The sequence below is a fragment of the Anser cygnoides genome, chromosome 4 (genome assembly GCF_040182565.1).
Source record: "Anser cygnoides isolate HZ-2024a breed goose chromosome 4, Taihu_goose_T2T_genome, whole genome shotgun sequence".
In the NCBI taxonomy this organism is placed as follows: domain Eukaryota; kingdom Metazoa; phylum Chordata; class Aves; order Anseriformes; family Anatidae; genus Anser; species Anser cygnoides.
This window is the reverse complement of record NC_089876.1, coordinates 57,949,946-57,965,931: the sequence shown is the minus strand read 5'-3', so window position 1 is coordinate 57,965,931 and position 15,986 is coordinate 57,949,946. Positions and strand designations below refer to the sequence as shown.

The window sequence follows — 15,986 nt, the reverse complement described above, 5'->3', positions numbered from 1 at the left end:
ATTTACTAAAGTTTAATTGCTTAATATTTTTAAAGGTAGAATTATTGTATCATTCAACTACATGCCTAGATATTTACTAAGCTATGAACATTTAAATCATATCTATTTTACAGGAGAAATTCAGCAGAAGCAGTAGATAATCTTTCTTATACTTTTCTTTTCTTTTTCCCCCCTTCCCCCCCCCCTCCAAGAAGTACAGATGCATTCAGAGGTTTAGGATACATCTATGATGTACTTGTGCTTTTCAGTGAGATTACTTCTTTCCTTTTTTGTATTCACATAAAATTTTCATTTGGAGCTACTACCATAAAGGTATATTTTCATTTTGTTAGTGACTACATACTGATAATTTTTATTTCATTCAAGAATTCTAATAAAAAGGATTTAGACCATCCCTTCTAACCCCAAAACTAATCTTACTATTTGTGCAAATTCAAATCAGCATTTAAAATCAGCATATTCAATATACTATAACTTTCTTGATTATTATCACAGAATTTTGATCTACAGTCAAAGCTCTGGGGAACTTTCTCACTTTAACAGCAAAAGTTCTGCAGTTTTCAAACCACCAAGAAACATTTTTGCTCCTGATGTAAAACATCTTCTCTCTGGGAATGTGTAAAGTTGTAAAACAGAAATAATATTAAGATTCAGATGTGCAGAATAATTCCCCAAAATGTACCCACACCGCACTGTTCCGGATCATTGGGTATATGAAACTTTTCAAAGGTAGATATCTGAGATGCCTCTCAAAATCAGTGTCTACCTGATTGCAATAAAAACTTAATTTCCTATTGTGATTTTACACTTTATAGGAAGAGATTCTGCTCCTTCTGGAAACTGTTTATTAGCTAAGAACTGTTAGCTAAACTGTTTACTAGCTGAAGAATTTCCAACTCCAAAATTGAAAAGGTAATTAAAAAGCTTTCAAAACCTTCAGAACTGGACTATTTACATCTCATCACAAAGAAAGCTGTTTATTTTTTTCATCCACAATACAAGATCTTTTCGCTTGTGAAAATAAAAGACTGAATTCCCCCAACAATCTTAATTTCAGGATCTGTGGCCTAAATCCTACTGCATATAACAAGAATCTTCACTGTATCATGGTATCTATCACCACATTATTCAGGGACCATTACAAATAAAGCTTTCCTTAATCAGTGTGTCAAATTATCATCTGCACTTACTTGGTTGCACTAAAACCTTTTGTACTATGACTAGAGATTTTATAATCTGCTGAAAATGACCCTTGTAACAAAGACTTCAATAGACAGTAGCTGCACAATTTAAAAGTAAATCTCCTCACTAAGTTTTACAATTTGTTATAATCCTTAACAGGAAAAAGTAGAAAAAATACAGAATCATCAACAGATCACTGAGGAGGTAATAGAAGTCCTGCAGGAGGACCAACTCGATACGTTAGGGCCCTTCTGCCTAGAAGAATGGTACCTGAGATGGAGTGTAACAGAAATCTGGGAAATCAATAGTGGTATTCACTGTTTTTTTCAGATAAAACTAACAAATATAAGTCAAAAAGAAGGAAAATACATAAAGATGTGCTTGTGCAAACAGGTCACAGTTAAACTGAGAAAAATCACTGTGGCTGTTTGTTACAGAAATCCAAAGTGTACAGAGGTTTGAAAGCCTATCAGAAATTCATGGGATAAAGCCTTCAGAATATAACCTTCAGCTTGGGAAATCCCTGAGCTGTGGACTGCCACATGCCAGAAAGTTTCATTTTATGCTTGATCTGTTCTTATTTTTCCAAGGCACTTTTGACTGGCCACTATTAGAGACAGGACATCAGACTAGAGGGTGATTTGACTGAACTGAATTCAATGCCATTCTTTTGTTTGTATGTAAAAAAAAATTAAGAGTTTGAACAGACTGATTTTTTTTTAATGTCCATTTGCATATACTGTACAAAAGATCCATTTACAATGACTAAGGTACAAAACAATACACCCTCATTTCCTACTAACTGTTGCTTCAGCGAATACCAGTATTTCTTTGAATAGCTGATTGTTTTATTTCCTGCAATGCCAACAGAAATCTGATGTGGTATACAGCAATGAAGAAGTTAATTGTTCAGATTTTACTACTAGGAAAAATTCCTTTAGAGCAATTTACTACTATAAGTAACATCTTTGTCTTCTGAAAACAGAAGGAGGATTTGGGGAAAATATTGTTAATAAAGAAAGGAATAAAATGATCACAACTCAACAAACGTCCTTTAGGCACCATTAACACACAATTACTGCATCTAAACTGATTCACAGAAAAAGTTTTTTTTTTTAAGTGAAACAAATGCTGTGACTTGGAGAAAACTGGTTTACCTCATGAAATATACCATTTACACAAAGCGGTGACTCCAATATCACCCTTTTACATTAAATATAACCTACGTAACAGTGAAGAATTGGAAAACAGTTTTGTCACTGCTCTCTCCACTCCCCTTTCCCTCTCCCTAGTTCTGACGACGCACACTACTGTAATGGTAGGGTTAATTCCCTACAGCTTTACTAGGGGTTAGTGTGTGGCTTCAGCTGTGAACGATGGTTTCACTTGAGAAAGAAATGCAATACATGTACATTTAGAATTTATACTATATAGTATGTAAATCTGAAATTTATACTGTATGAAAACAATCAAATAATCTTTTCCCAATAGGAAAGGAACAATTGCTGCACTCGATTTGTTTTGCTGTGTTTCAGCTGGAATGTGCTATCATTCACAATTCTCTCCCCCCAACTCTTTTTTTTTAAAATGCAGTCTGAAGTCTAATGAAAAGCCATAGTAAGACCAAACACAGAATACCTGGAGCGACCTATCAGACCAGTTAGCTGCATAAATATCTAAGACTGCATGGTACAGATCTTATTTCCTTTACTCGTAGCAGAAGTCTGCTACTACTATTCATCAGTGGAAGAGGAGACTATACATACATCCAGTTTTATTCTTGCCTACCATTTTAAAATTATTTCAAAAAGCTGAGTCTAAGCTTTTGTAGATGTCAGGGAAGCAGCAGCTTTCTTCCTTTCAACATCTCCTGGCTAATTTTCCATCAGGAAGTACTTTCCAAGTAAACCAATGACTTCTTTGCAGCCTAGCTGTGAGTGTTTGCAACAGCAGAGAAGTAAGCTGCTTTTATCTTCATAGTTATTTAAAGGGCATACTTATATTTAATGACTTTGTTCTTGTCAGAGGTACAACAGAGAAGACTGGAAGCTCAGAGAACAGACTGAAAGAAGGGGTGGTCTTTAAGCTGCCCAGCTGCTCTATTTGCTATTAGCAATTTTCTCAGACTGGTTACTTTCACTCCACTTTAAGGGAGCCGTGCAGTTGCCCTACTTAATCCTACTGATCTCGTATTGTGAAAAACGGGAAAACAATCGACTGCATTCACCAATGGCACATTTCAGGGATGACCCCATCTTCTTTTCCCCCAGTGGCAGAAAATTGTGCAGAATACTACTCCATTCCCTCGCTGTAGGAGTGGAGAAGTATGCGCCACATACTTCTCGTGATTCCTGACCAAAAACAGTCACACCAGCAGAATTTCCCAATACAGTTTGTTTTATCAGCTACTCAGCTTACTTTGTGAAGACTGGGTTTAGCAAACCATTCTGAATACCTGTTTGCTGTTAGTTTGTTATACTATCAATCACTAACATTGCTATGTGCAGCCCAGTTGAGTTTATTTGTAGAGGCAAGTTGATACCAGAAGAAATTATGCAAATCCTTATCAAAAAAATCAACAATCAAGTTTTCATGAGATTACCTACCACAAGTGATACTCATTTGAATTATAAATCTCCCCCACAATAAGTTAGGACAAAGGAGTCTTCCAAGAGTAACAAAGATCCCTTTTATTAAACTTCAAGATGGTAGTGAACTGTAGTGTCTTCTTTCTTCAAAAGGTTACAAAGGGGTTACAAAACCAGCCACTAAATACTGCAGAACAGCCCCAGATTGATTTTGCAATTTTTAAATTGCCTCCCTCTCACCCCTACACTTTTTTCTATAACTAATTTGTGTGTGTACTGGAAGCCTTGCTAGCACAAGCCTTCTAATGAAATGAAAAACTGTATTTGCAACATGAAGATCTTCAACTGACATTTGGTCAGCAAAATAGAAGTAGAGGATACAGGTTTTCAAATTGTTAAGTATGCGAGTTATAATATCATAGTTTAAAGCATTACTGCTGATTATGTGATATCATCAGTGCAAGGCTTCTAAAATATGCTATCGTATTTACGATTTTCATATGGTCAAAGAAGTGTTTTCATATGTGGACAATGAGAGTGGTGCCACAGAAAGATCAGACAGAACTTTAAATCAAGTGTTTGCAATAGTAATACATAGAACAAACTAATAAAGAACTGGTAATTATAACAAAGTAGGTGAAAACAGCAAAATTAATCTTAAAATGGCAATAATATTTAACAATGCTGTTACGGAGGTACCCAGTAATTTGGAAAAAAGCAAGATGACTGTTCTACAATAGTAATCTAAACAAAAACTGTTTTGCTCAATTTTATGGTACCTAATACCACCTTACCACAATGATAGTCATTATGCTATAACAAATGCTGTGTTTCTACAATGTAATTACATAATTATAAAGAAAAAGCCTTGGAAAAAAAATCCATGCAGATTTTTGTTTCATTAGGTATTATAAAGAGTAGCCAACCCTGTAATTTTCATTTGTATCAATATTATATTAGAAAAACAAATTTGGCAACATACTGGGGACTGTTGCTATGTAATAGCAGAGTACGTGTCAGACTTGAATACTGCATCACTGGTGGACACTTGCACACCAAGTATGATGGTGATTTGCATCTGTAAAACTCATAGCAAACACAGAGGAATGCTACAGTGAATGTGCAGAGATCTGCCATGCTGAGAATGCATCGACACCTCTGTGCTATCATTCACTGCTGTCTCATACTACGTGTTTCAAACATCATCTAATAGCAATCATTTGGACTTACTATTATCTTTAACTGTCTGTGAATATTCAGCAGATATTCCCAGACAGTTCATATGAAGCATTAGGTATTTGGTATTGCTAGGGACTTGGGTCTTTTACACAGCAAAACACTTTGCCACATGCATGACTTTTCATACATGAGTAGTCCTGCTGAGTTCCACTGAATTACTATTAGGCATCAGGCTTAAAAATTAGCATTAAGTTTAAAACTAAAACATATGCCTAGGTGATTTGTTGACTCAGTTGAGATGCTTTAAGGGAAGTATTTTACTGTGTGCTTGTATGTTAGTTTTGTCACTTCCAAAGTCATGCATATGTACCTGTTGGTACAAACTCGTTTTCTTAAGATTTTACAGGAACTACTATTGTATTAGTACATTGTATTCTCCCTGAAAATTCAATATAGAAGTCCATTAATATTCTAAAAGCTTTCCTCAGAGAAATACTTATTCAGATATCATCTATGGAATTGAATACCTCTTTTAACATTGCAAGAGATTAACAATGAATGTACTGATGGGTTCTGATATGAAGTTTGGCATTCCACTGCAGAACTGGAAAAAAAAAAAAAAGAAAAAAGACAAAAAAAAGCAAATGAATTGTCTCAAAGATGTACAAGCACATTAGGTATTTATATATACACTGCACATCTACATATTTCATGAATTTTAATTACTGTGCTATTTTTTAAAATGAAATGTATTTTCAAAGTGAATCTTATCTGTAGTGTATCCCAAAGTCAAAATGATCTTAACCAGGCAATGAACATTCCTAACTTCTGAGGCAAAGGAAGGGTTAATAGATTCTAACATGAAGGAAAGATCCAGAGCAGGAGAGCGCAATTTGTTTGCCACCAGTAATAATCAATGATCCTCTTAAAGTATTTTCATATTATGTGTTGCAAATTCAATTCTCCTTGGGTTAGAAGAGTGTGGCTGTACGCACTGTTCCCAAAAATCTTTTCCCCATGTAACTACACAGTGACAAATCATGAGTAATGCCAACCAGCATTTGTAAAGCTTTTGGTAGCAAACATTAAAAAAAAAATAGCATGCCACCGAGGTTGTTTTGGTATTTTCTCTACCTAGTTCTTAGTTTAATGGAAGAAAATTGCCTCAGCTAGTCCCTGCCAAAATCTGCAGACATTTTCAGTCTCTAATCAAATCTCCTTTCCAAACGGTGTAACAAAGTATAAATTTTTCAGATGTGTTAGACACTTCTACATAGTGAACCAATCTAAAATACATAATTTAGCATTGACAGAGCAATGGTCCTAATAAACACGACATATAAGGGGACAAACTCCACAAGCTTCATGGTATACCTGGGCCTTTGGCTTTACTTCAGAATAATTCAATATGTACAGGCTACTCCAAGAGCTAGAATAATCCATGATTCACTTATGGAACCTCAGTAAAGCAGGATTTAAAAATGGTTTTAGCAACATTAAAATGATATAAAATGAATCTTTAACCTTACATTATGTTATAAACCTATCTCACAACATATTTGAAAAATCACAAGACAATACTTAAGCAAGAAAACAAGTGACACAAAGAGACATTTGTTATTCCAAACAGAATCCATTAATTTCCAGGAGGATTGAATTCACTTTTTCACATGACATTTAAGTTCAATGTAATGAATTTACCTCCAAACCTATTCCACTTAAAAATCAAATTGTTCTACTTGAAAATTTTCATCTACTACACACTTTTCTCTCTGAAAACAAAACAAAACAAAAAAAAATCCCAACTCAGTCACAGTACTAACTCACGCTGATAAAACCACACCAACAGCTACAATGAGATTCATGCTGAGGATTACTTTCAAACAGTTGGTTTCCTCATCGGTCCATTACAACTAATTAAGGAATCAATCATGTGTAAATGAGATGTTCCATATTTTGGCTAACGAAGTGAGTTTCCTATATACTAGTAAAATAGCATCGATGTAAAATAATCCTAAAATCTGATGTCTGGAAGTTTAATATTGCTGTTATTGGATGGCTCTTCATCTACTAACGCAGCTAATCTAGATTTCTGTCCTTAACAAAAAAACATAAGCCAGATATCACTAAAAATGAACTCTTCCTAAAAAAATCCATTTTAACGAGACACTAACACATACACACACACACATATATATATAAAACTTCCCTAATTTGGGATTTCACTTTCAAGTCTAAACTACAAAAAGCTAAAATAAATTTAATTTGGAATATTTACGGCACATTTAATGGTAGGAAAGGCTATGATGAAAGTGAAAACTGATTACAGCAGAAGCACTCCCACCAATTCCATTTAGCAGTAACCTCCACTGTTGTTTAGTCAATACACCTTCCAACCCTAATTCCTAGAATTCCTAGAACAACTTTAGGGCAAGAGAGTTCCTGACACTGCTAAACTGGAACACTACTATCAAGGATCTGCCAAGAAAATGCAAAAGGATGCTGTACACAGGCAGCTGTAAGGTTTGGAGCTGTATGTGTACCATATATATTTGAACTTTTAGGTACTCCTACTGTCATTAAATACATTAGTAATAAAATATCTGCGTAAAGCATACAAGTGTTACAAAAATGAGAAAAAAATGTTTACTTTTTTACAGAAATGTCTCACTATATACTTGCTCTTCTTAGAAAGTGCATAAACACTTTAAGGATCTAAAATAAATCTGTAATTTGGCACTGATCCTGCAGACTTATTGACTTGCTCACCCTCACTCAAGGAACAATCGCTTACACTCAGGGAGACTAAGCCTTCACAAAAGTTACCAAGCACATATTCATCTTGGTTGGGCTTTTGTGCAAGTTGGTCTACATATATATCAAGCTGTTCCAAACAAGCAGTAATTTGTGTAATATTGTCAATGTAGACTCTGGAATTGTGACTACAGAGTTCTTTAATCCCCTCCATTCCTCATGCTACATAGCTGTGGGCTTCATTTAAGTTGGTTCTTGCTACACCTGCATTTTGTAAAAAATTCTTTCCTTTCATCACTGAGATAAGATTACTGTCATAGACGACTGGAGTCACAGAGAAAAATCTCTATCATCATCTTCTCTGGTTTTAGAATCAAACTTCAGTCTTTCTATATAATGCCTCTGCCAAACTCTCCTATCTACAGGAACATATAGCCTCAGTGTTGCTCAGGACTACTGTCAATGACATTTTTTTCAGCTGCAAAACGCAATAAAAGGACTCCTCATCTAGCACTGTGGACAGACCAAAATTCTCTCCTAGGGAATGCATAAAATCTTGTGTAAATTATAAAATTCCAAACTACCACAGGTAACAATCTTCTACAGACAGAAGGACTAGCAAAATAAACTTTTAAGTTTTTGCCATGATTATTTTTTGAAGTTGTATGCAAGCAGCTACTTCATTTTCTGCTCTTTGTTTTGGAGTTATCCTAACTTGAAGCAAATAAGAAGCAAACTGCTTCTGAAAAAAGAAAAAAAAAAGGCGAGTAGGTTATTATGTACACTGATAGACAGGCTTCTTTCAGAGCACAACAGTATGAAAACAATTCCTCAAATCATGCGTGAATATGACCAGGAATTATTTTATCTACTTCTCATTAATAAGTGTTTTGGAATCAGATTTTCTGTGTATAAACGAACACATACTGATATATACACAAACGCATATAATCATAAATACATAATGTAGTGTAAGCATTCTAGAATCTCTAAACATGTTTGAGTAAAGGCCAAAAAGGAAAAATTATCCAAAGGGATACAGGAAAAAATGCAAGAAACACTGGATATAAGGAAAGGAATAATTTTAAATAGGCCACTAATATGCAGATATTGGAAGCTTGTTAATCAGCTATTCAGAAGCTTTCATGTTCTTGTTCTAATGAGTCACAGAGCAGAGGTGATCATAATAAGTTTTACTGGGATTGTGTGGCCAGTTTTTGCAGACCATTACAGACACGGTTGGAAAGGATAGATACCTGGGGACTGGCATACAAAAATGTTCCACCAGACCTCTGTGCCTATGTTAAAAATGCAAAGCTTGAACTTGCTTGACCTCCAAAACTAACCACCACCTGCCCCAAACCAAGATATATCTATTATAGATAAATTATAGTGTAAATAGTTAATATAAGTAATACAGATTTGCCAGCACTTTAGATAAAACCTTATCTGCTGGGGATTCTATTTACTTGACTTGTATGTGCACTCATTAAAAATGAACAGCAATGCTAACTTTGAGAAAGAAATGGGTGATGAATAATGAAGAAAAAATGAAGAAAAAAACATCAAAAAATGAATGAAAAACTCAAAAAAAAGAAGCAAAAACCTGAAAAATTCATATTGCATCTGTAAAGAGTAAGTCTGAAAATTATTTGCTAAAATACATTTTGTGGTCTGTGTATTTCTCTTTATTACTCTTTACTGCACATATGTAACAGACAATACTGACAGATGCACATTTATTAAAAAAATCCATAACTTACTCATTTTTATCAAACTTCTTTCTTACTTTGTCTGTGAAAAGCTCAAGTACTATGATATGCTTTCTAACAAAACTTAGTGCATGTCAATGCTGGTTTAAGTTCAGTTAATGCAGCATCCAATAACCCGCGTGTGATACGAAGTAGTGTTATATAAATGAAATGTATATGTGCAAAGGGATGGGCCAAAAAAGACTTATGATGTGTGGACATACGAGAGAGAAACACCAGCCTTTTAGAGAGCTCTGACACGTGGAATCAATAGGATCTGCGACAAACGAGGGGAAACACTCCACTAACTTGGTATGTTAGCAAGAACTGCCATGTAATCAATTAGGCATGTATCTGCTAGCAGTTTTAACCCCTTAATAATGTATTTTTTGAGGTGAACATTCTAACTCAAAGTACTTTGGAAAGCTTAGCTTAGAAACAAGGAAACTATGTTTACAATGGAAGAGCTCCCAACAAGTTTAAACAAAATCACCAAGAGTTGGGATGTAAAATGGTACTGCACAGTATCGAGGGGCACAGAGAAGCCTAAAGGACAAATTCCACAGCAGTAGAGCCACCTGAACTGTTCATACCTGAATTTTGTCAATCAACTGAATTAAGATTTCACAATTCTATGACATATAAAGGTGGATGTAGCACAGAAAGTTTTACACAGGCCAGTATCTTGCCTCCAGCAGTGACCAGTGATGTGCTTTTACAGAAGAGCATAAAACCAGGGCATGCATAAAGCGAGACCTCCCAGTCCAGTGTTGCATGGTGAACGGTGGTGACCTGTGCCTCAGGAATCTCCTCTGAGCCACACACTGTATCTCTTTCTTTAGTATGCACAGAGATGGTGTACTGCTGATGAGACGCCCACTTTCTTTGTACAGTTAATATTGTTCTTAGTAACTGTTTACATTGCCCTGGATGATCACCTACAAAACACCAAGCTTTTCTTTAAAAAAGCTTGCATGTAATTTATTCCAGCCTTCCAATATTTGTACGAAAACAAACAAAAAAAAACATAAGACCCTAAGAATATTCCCTCAAAATAAGACTGAAAATGACACTTAATGTTATTAAAGGACTCTGAAAACTAACCAGAATCAACACTGAAAGGACCATCTTCAGCTTGTTTTATGATCATTTTCTGTGCATTCGCATAGGAAAAAAAAAAAGAAAATGTCCAACCATGCAGGTGAACAAAACTATCCTGCTATTCCTAATTGCTACTTCATCTCACCACTTTTCAGCAAGGTAGAAGGTATTTTTCAAGTAACAGCATGTGGTTTCATGACAGACTCCACAGGAAGTTATGCTGTGAGTATTGGAGATTCCTTTATATTGGGATGCTGCTGTTGCTGCTGTGTTGGATTGTCATAACTTTTCAAACAGCATTTTCTTCTTCTTTTTAGACATTGAATTCTAAAAGATGTTCTCTCGTTTATATATTTATATATACACACACGGAAAAATATAAAAGTCGTATATTATTCTTAAACTCATGTACTATAGGAGATTAAATGTGTATATTACCAAACACAACCTACCATGCTAGCATAGGAAATTAATGTTATTCCTAATTATATTTTTAATATTGTAAAATGATCAAGCCAATGTGAATCTCCTGCTACATTTCAGTTTTCTTATTTTTTGTTTCCAGTTCTTTCGTAATTTCTTATAAAACAGAATTCTGTAACTACATACTGATTTCATAAACATACACCTTTGTATTTTTTTAAGCTGAGACATAACAAAAATCACAAGTACGAAAGATCAGTAGCCACTTTTGATGCCTAATTTAACACGGTGTGCGATATATAAGTCATTTTGCTTAATATGGAATCAGAGTGTCAGCACAGAGGTATGTGCCTGCTACAGTTCTCAACTGGTTATTGTATAAAAATCACATTTTACAACCACAATATTAAATGAATCAATGAAATCCTGAATAGACTGAAATAGAACTAGTCTAATTTTTATTTAGCAATATATATAATAATCCCGTTAATTTAAACAGAAGACCAAATGTCTGCAAAATCAGCCCTTCAATTTAGTGCTGAACCAGCAGAACACCTAAACCTAAAGGACTCTAATGAGTTCTTACAGCTTAGAAACACACAAACGAATTAACAAACAAGCAAAAAAAAAAGCAGCATTTTTTTCCTAGTCTTGCAAACACAAAAATACCAAATCAACCAAGCACAAACAGAAAATAAGTACATGTAAAAAGAAATTCCACCACTGTGGGTCTGACTGAGACTGTAGATCCCCCTGGAGGTATTGGTTTTTAATGGAAATGCCAACACCATATACAGCACTGCTAGCAGACACTGTTTTAATGTAAGATATCTTCTCTGCTCCTCTTTTCCATTTCCAAATTGGCCCCAAGAGGCTCAAGATGAGTCTGTTGATCAGGTTTCTTGTCAACTAGCATTTTTAACTCGGTGTGGATTTTCAGACTGACAATATCATTCTGTGGCTCCTGTGTTTTTCTACTTATGTTTTAATTTATCACTTGAAGTAAGTGCACTAGGTGGATATTTATCAACTCTCCATTTCCCTGGAGGGCTACAAAATACAATTTCCACGTTAGTTGTTGATGGCCTAAATACAGCACTCCTGAAACAACAAGGATGGGCTTCTTAATGTAGTGGGTAAGACGTCCATAAAACAGGGGCTCTAGGGGTTGGACTAGAGGAATAAACAAAATAGATTTTACCTCAGTGGATTTGGATAATTTCTAGAAGATTTAATGCAAGGAACTGGAACTTACCAACAGTATCAGCACACAGAGTTTGTAAAAATATTTTATACCTGAAGGTCAGCAAAATATCTTGCTACATGTTAATACCTATTTTACAATACCTATTTTACATAGTCTTATCCCTTTTTAAAACACACATAATTTGGGAGAAGATTTTTAAAAAAATTCTTACACCTGGTTTAAAAAAAAAATAAACCAAAAATTAAAGAGGTGTTTCTAGTAGGTTTGGACTAGGAAAGCTGTAACTACTGACAATGTAAACCACAGCACGTTTCCCCAGTGTTTGCAAAACTAAGTATTTCACAGGAGGAGCTGTCTAACTTGACTTTAGGATAAGCTTCTGTCTTTCACTAAAGACATTCAGTTAGTCATTTTGACCCTCCAATTTGGATTAAATAAAAATAATAAAGAAAGAAATTTAAACTTGAATTACTGGAACACAAGTATATTGTATTATTTTTTGAAACTTGAGTTGCTGGTATCAAAATGCATTTTTTTCCTCTGTTGCATGTTTAATCTTCAGTGAGTTAAAGTTTCTAGCAGCTGTGGTCATACATCAGACAACTGCACACAGAACAGGGGCAGACAAACATTCTGTGCAGATTACACTGGTTCCCTATGTGCCTTCACCTCAAGGTTGAAAATCGAATGATCGACACAAAGTCCTCAGCTTCATATCTTATCTCAGACTATCTTCAGCATCACTGCAACCCAAAGTCATGGGTACAGAACCAGCTCAATAATGACCAGATGGAAGAATGTCACTTGCTGAATTACAAATATTAATTCTCTACCAGCAAATGCTCTGGAAAATTCCCATCAAGATTCCATCATACATGAAGTAATTTCGTTTCCACAATTACTCTGTCAGTTACGGACAAAATCCATGGGAGAGATCACGAAAAGCATAAGCAAATTTACAAAATATATAACTTCTGCCCTTCAAGACCTTTTCATATTCTGTTCTGCATTGCCTTTGGCATAGGAGAACCAGTGAGCGCACAGCAACATCTTTGTCTGCATACAGATGAAGAAAGGAAGACTTCAAAAGCACTGGGACCAAAATATCTTCCTAAGGGTAGAAAAATAGCATAGCTGCTGGCAGCGGTGCAAGTTATCTGTAAGAAACTAGTATTTCCAACAGTTAAGAGCAGTTTAGATTTTTCTAAATATAGTTACACGAATGGCCTTTCCAGTACCCGTTTTGCAATCATTTTTCTCCATTGTTCTGCTAAGAGTTGTTTCACGCTTACTATCTTGTTTGCATTTGAGTAAATTCATTTTCCTACTGCTGTTTTCACTGAACTTATTTTTATCCACACTAATGGTGAAACTAAAGCTACCACAGAAACATTAAGCGTACCACTCTGCAACCAATTCAGAGACTGTACTAAAGCTTTCATTCTGAGTTACCTCTTTAAACTCCACAATTACACACCTACCCTGGAGATGGAAAGATTTAATCATTCTGCTCAAACCCTGCTAATGCTGAGGATTTTAGGTGCTCCATTACCTTACTAGACTCCAGAAAAGCAATGTCCATCTTATTTCAGGAACCTGGTTTGCTTCAACTGCAATATTACAGCCTCTTGGGCTCTCACACAACACAATCACAGTTTCTCATTGAATTCCCACCACCATTTTTTGCTTCCTTTCTACCTCATTTACTTGAGGTCACTAACATAAGTAGTACCCTAGTTTGTCGTGATTTTTAATTCTTCCTCGACTATCAATTCTACACTGGTAAAGACCTTGGTTATCTATATTCTGTAAGTGATTAACAGCTGTGCTGGGAGCTGAAGTCTGCTTGTAAACAGCAGGACAGAGAATTAAGCATAGTATGAACAGCTAAAACCTCAGCCCTCATAACCGACATCACCTGTCTCTGAGCCTCCTTTGGAGAAAATCTGTGATATGATTTTGACCATTTTGACAACTTTGAGATATCTATTATGCTATTAGATTTCTGTGAGACTTTAGAAAAGTCTGGTTATGATACTGATTGAACTGATGGACACACTTGTGTTCTGTTTCTGATTAAATATTTGGTAAAGCTGCTTGACTTTTAAACCATTCCTAGTAAACTTTCTTTTGCTTCTCATAACTGCAACTTAGCATATGTCCTTAAAAGCTCTCACAAAAACCGTCACCCTAGATAAAATGAATTATAAATAACTCTGTAGTCATGTTATTCCATTTAAACCAATTTAGTAGAGATAAGAAAAAATGTATTAGTCCTTGTCAGCTTATTCTTGAGAACATTTTAATATTCGATATTTCCATTTATAGTGGTCTTTTGGGGAAACTAGTTCTGTTGTATCAGGAGTTGATACACAGAAGAGAAACACTATTTTAAAATAACAGTTCAGAAGTAGTTATCTTTAATTTGGAAGGGAAATAAACTGTTATCCTTTTACTATATTAAATCAAATAATTGTATTTTAACAACTTATTTCCAGCTGTAGCAAGTTCCTGCCCATATCCTCAGATTTTTTTTTAAATTTAGCATGACCGTATTTTCCTAAATATTAATTACACATGTGCAACTGCAGTAAGAGATTGCAAAAATTACCAATAACAAAAATAACCAAAATAACCAATGAAAATAATAAAAAATATACTGAAATAGGGGAAGTTGCACTGTGTAAATCCAATTTAAAATAATATACAACGAAAAGGAATGCCCCTCAAATACTTCTAGGTCCATCAATTTTTTTTTTTTTTTTTTACAAGCAGATTCTGTGCAGAAATTAAAACATGTCCTTTTTCACTTCTTTCTTCCTTTCTTCTTTCACTCAGTGATAGAATGTTTTCAGCATAAGACCTATCCTCTGATTAGGAAAAGACTGTGATACCTCTGCAGGTTCCCTACAGCAGAGCCTTACCAAAGCCCATAACTGATTCAGCAGCATTTGTCATCTCTGCAGTATACTTGCTGTAATTCCCCTCCTCTGGTTTTTCTTTAAAACTAGATCACACAATCTTTGAACAAAGTAAGAAAAACAAACTGTTTTAACTGAGGAAACATGACACATGGGTACTAAGCACTGCATATAATTAATTTGCCTTCCCCACGTCATTTAAATTTTTTATTCTGCATAAATGACCTTTGCTTTTTTTCTAATTTTTATTTAATACAGTTCTTCCACAATTGCTTTTTACTTCTTTTAAAAAAATCACAAAACTCTGACAAGTATTTTCAAAATGGCTTTGTCAGATTTCTAGGTGACATTTTCTTTTGTACATTTATTGATACTACACAGTTAAATTGAGGACCAAAGTTTGCTCTGATGCTGAATGTTTTATTCACAAGTCTATCTTTCATTACAAAAGCCAGAAACAATGGTAGCACAGAATCCAGTCCACACTTAGAACTTAGCTTGAAATATTGAGTTGAGAAATTCATGAGTGTAAAAGGGGCAGATTTAAATCTGGCACAAACAAACCCTCAGAAATACTGAATTCTGAGATTTTAAGTAGATTGAATTGGCATCATGGTCCTGCCTGATCCACCTCTGACTCAAATGCTGCCTTGTGCTGGCTTGTGCATTTTAAATGTTATGGTACTTTAGATAGCTCTTTTTCACAAACATAGAACCAAAATTGTGGTGGGGGTATCAGCAGAATACATTTAAGTATTCATCTTTCATGGCAAGAGATCACTAAATGAAAGAATAAATTCAGGACATAATAATTATATCTTGTGACAAATTCCAGTTCTAACATAAATTTGATATTCTAAGTAGTAGAAAAACACTGAAA

The 15,986-nt window shown here is 34.9% G+C and overlaps 1 protein-coding gene across 15 annotated transcripts in view; it reads right to left on the bottom strand.

The window, feature by feature from the left end:
- Positions 1 to 15,986, bottom strand: part of TENM3 (teneurin transmembrane protein 3) — a 1,343,587-nt gene that overhangs the window by 838,332 nt on the left and 489,269 nt on the right. For 9 of the 15 annotated variants that reach the window (XM_066996182.1, XM_048078283.2, XM_066996188.1 and 6 more), the window contains exon 7: positions 5,477 to 5,553. The exons of the other annotated variants lie outside the window; for them this stretch is intronic. The gene's annotated coding sequence lies outside the window, so the exon portion shown is untranslated. The remainder of the gene's footprint in view (positions 1 to 5,476; positions 5,554 to 15,986) is intronic. 15 annotated transcript variants of the gene reach the window in all.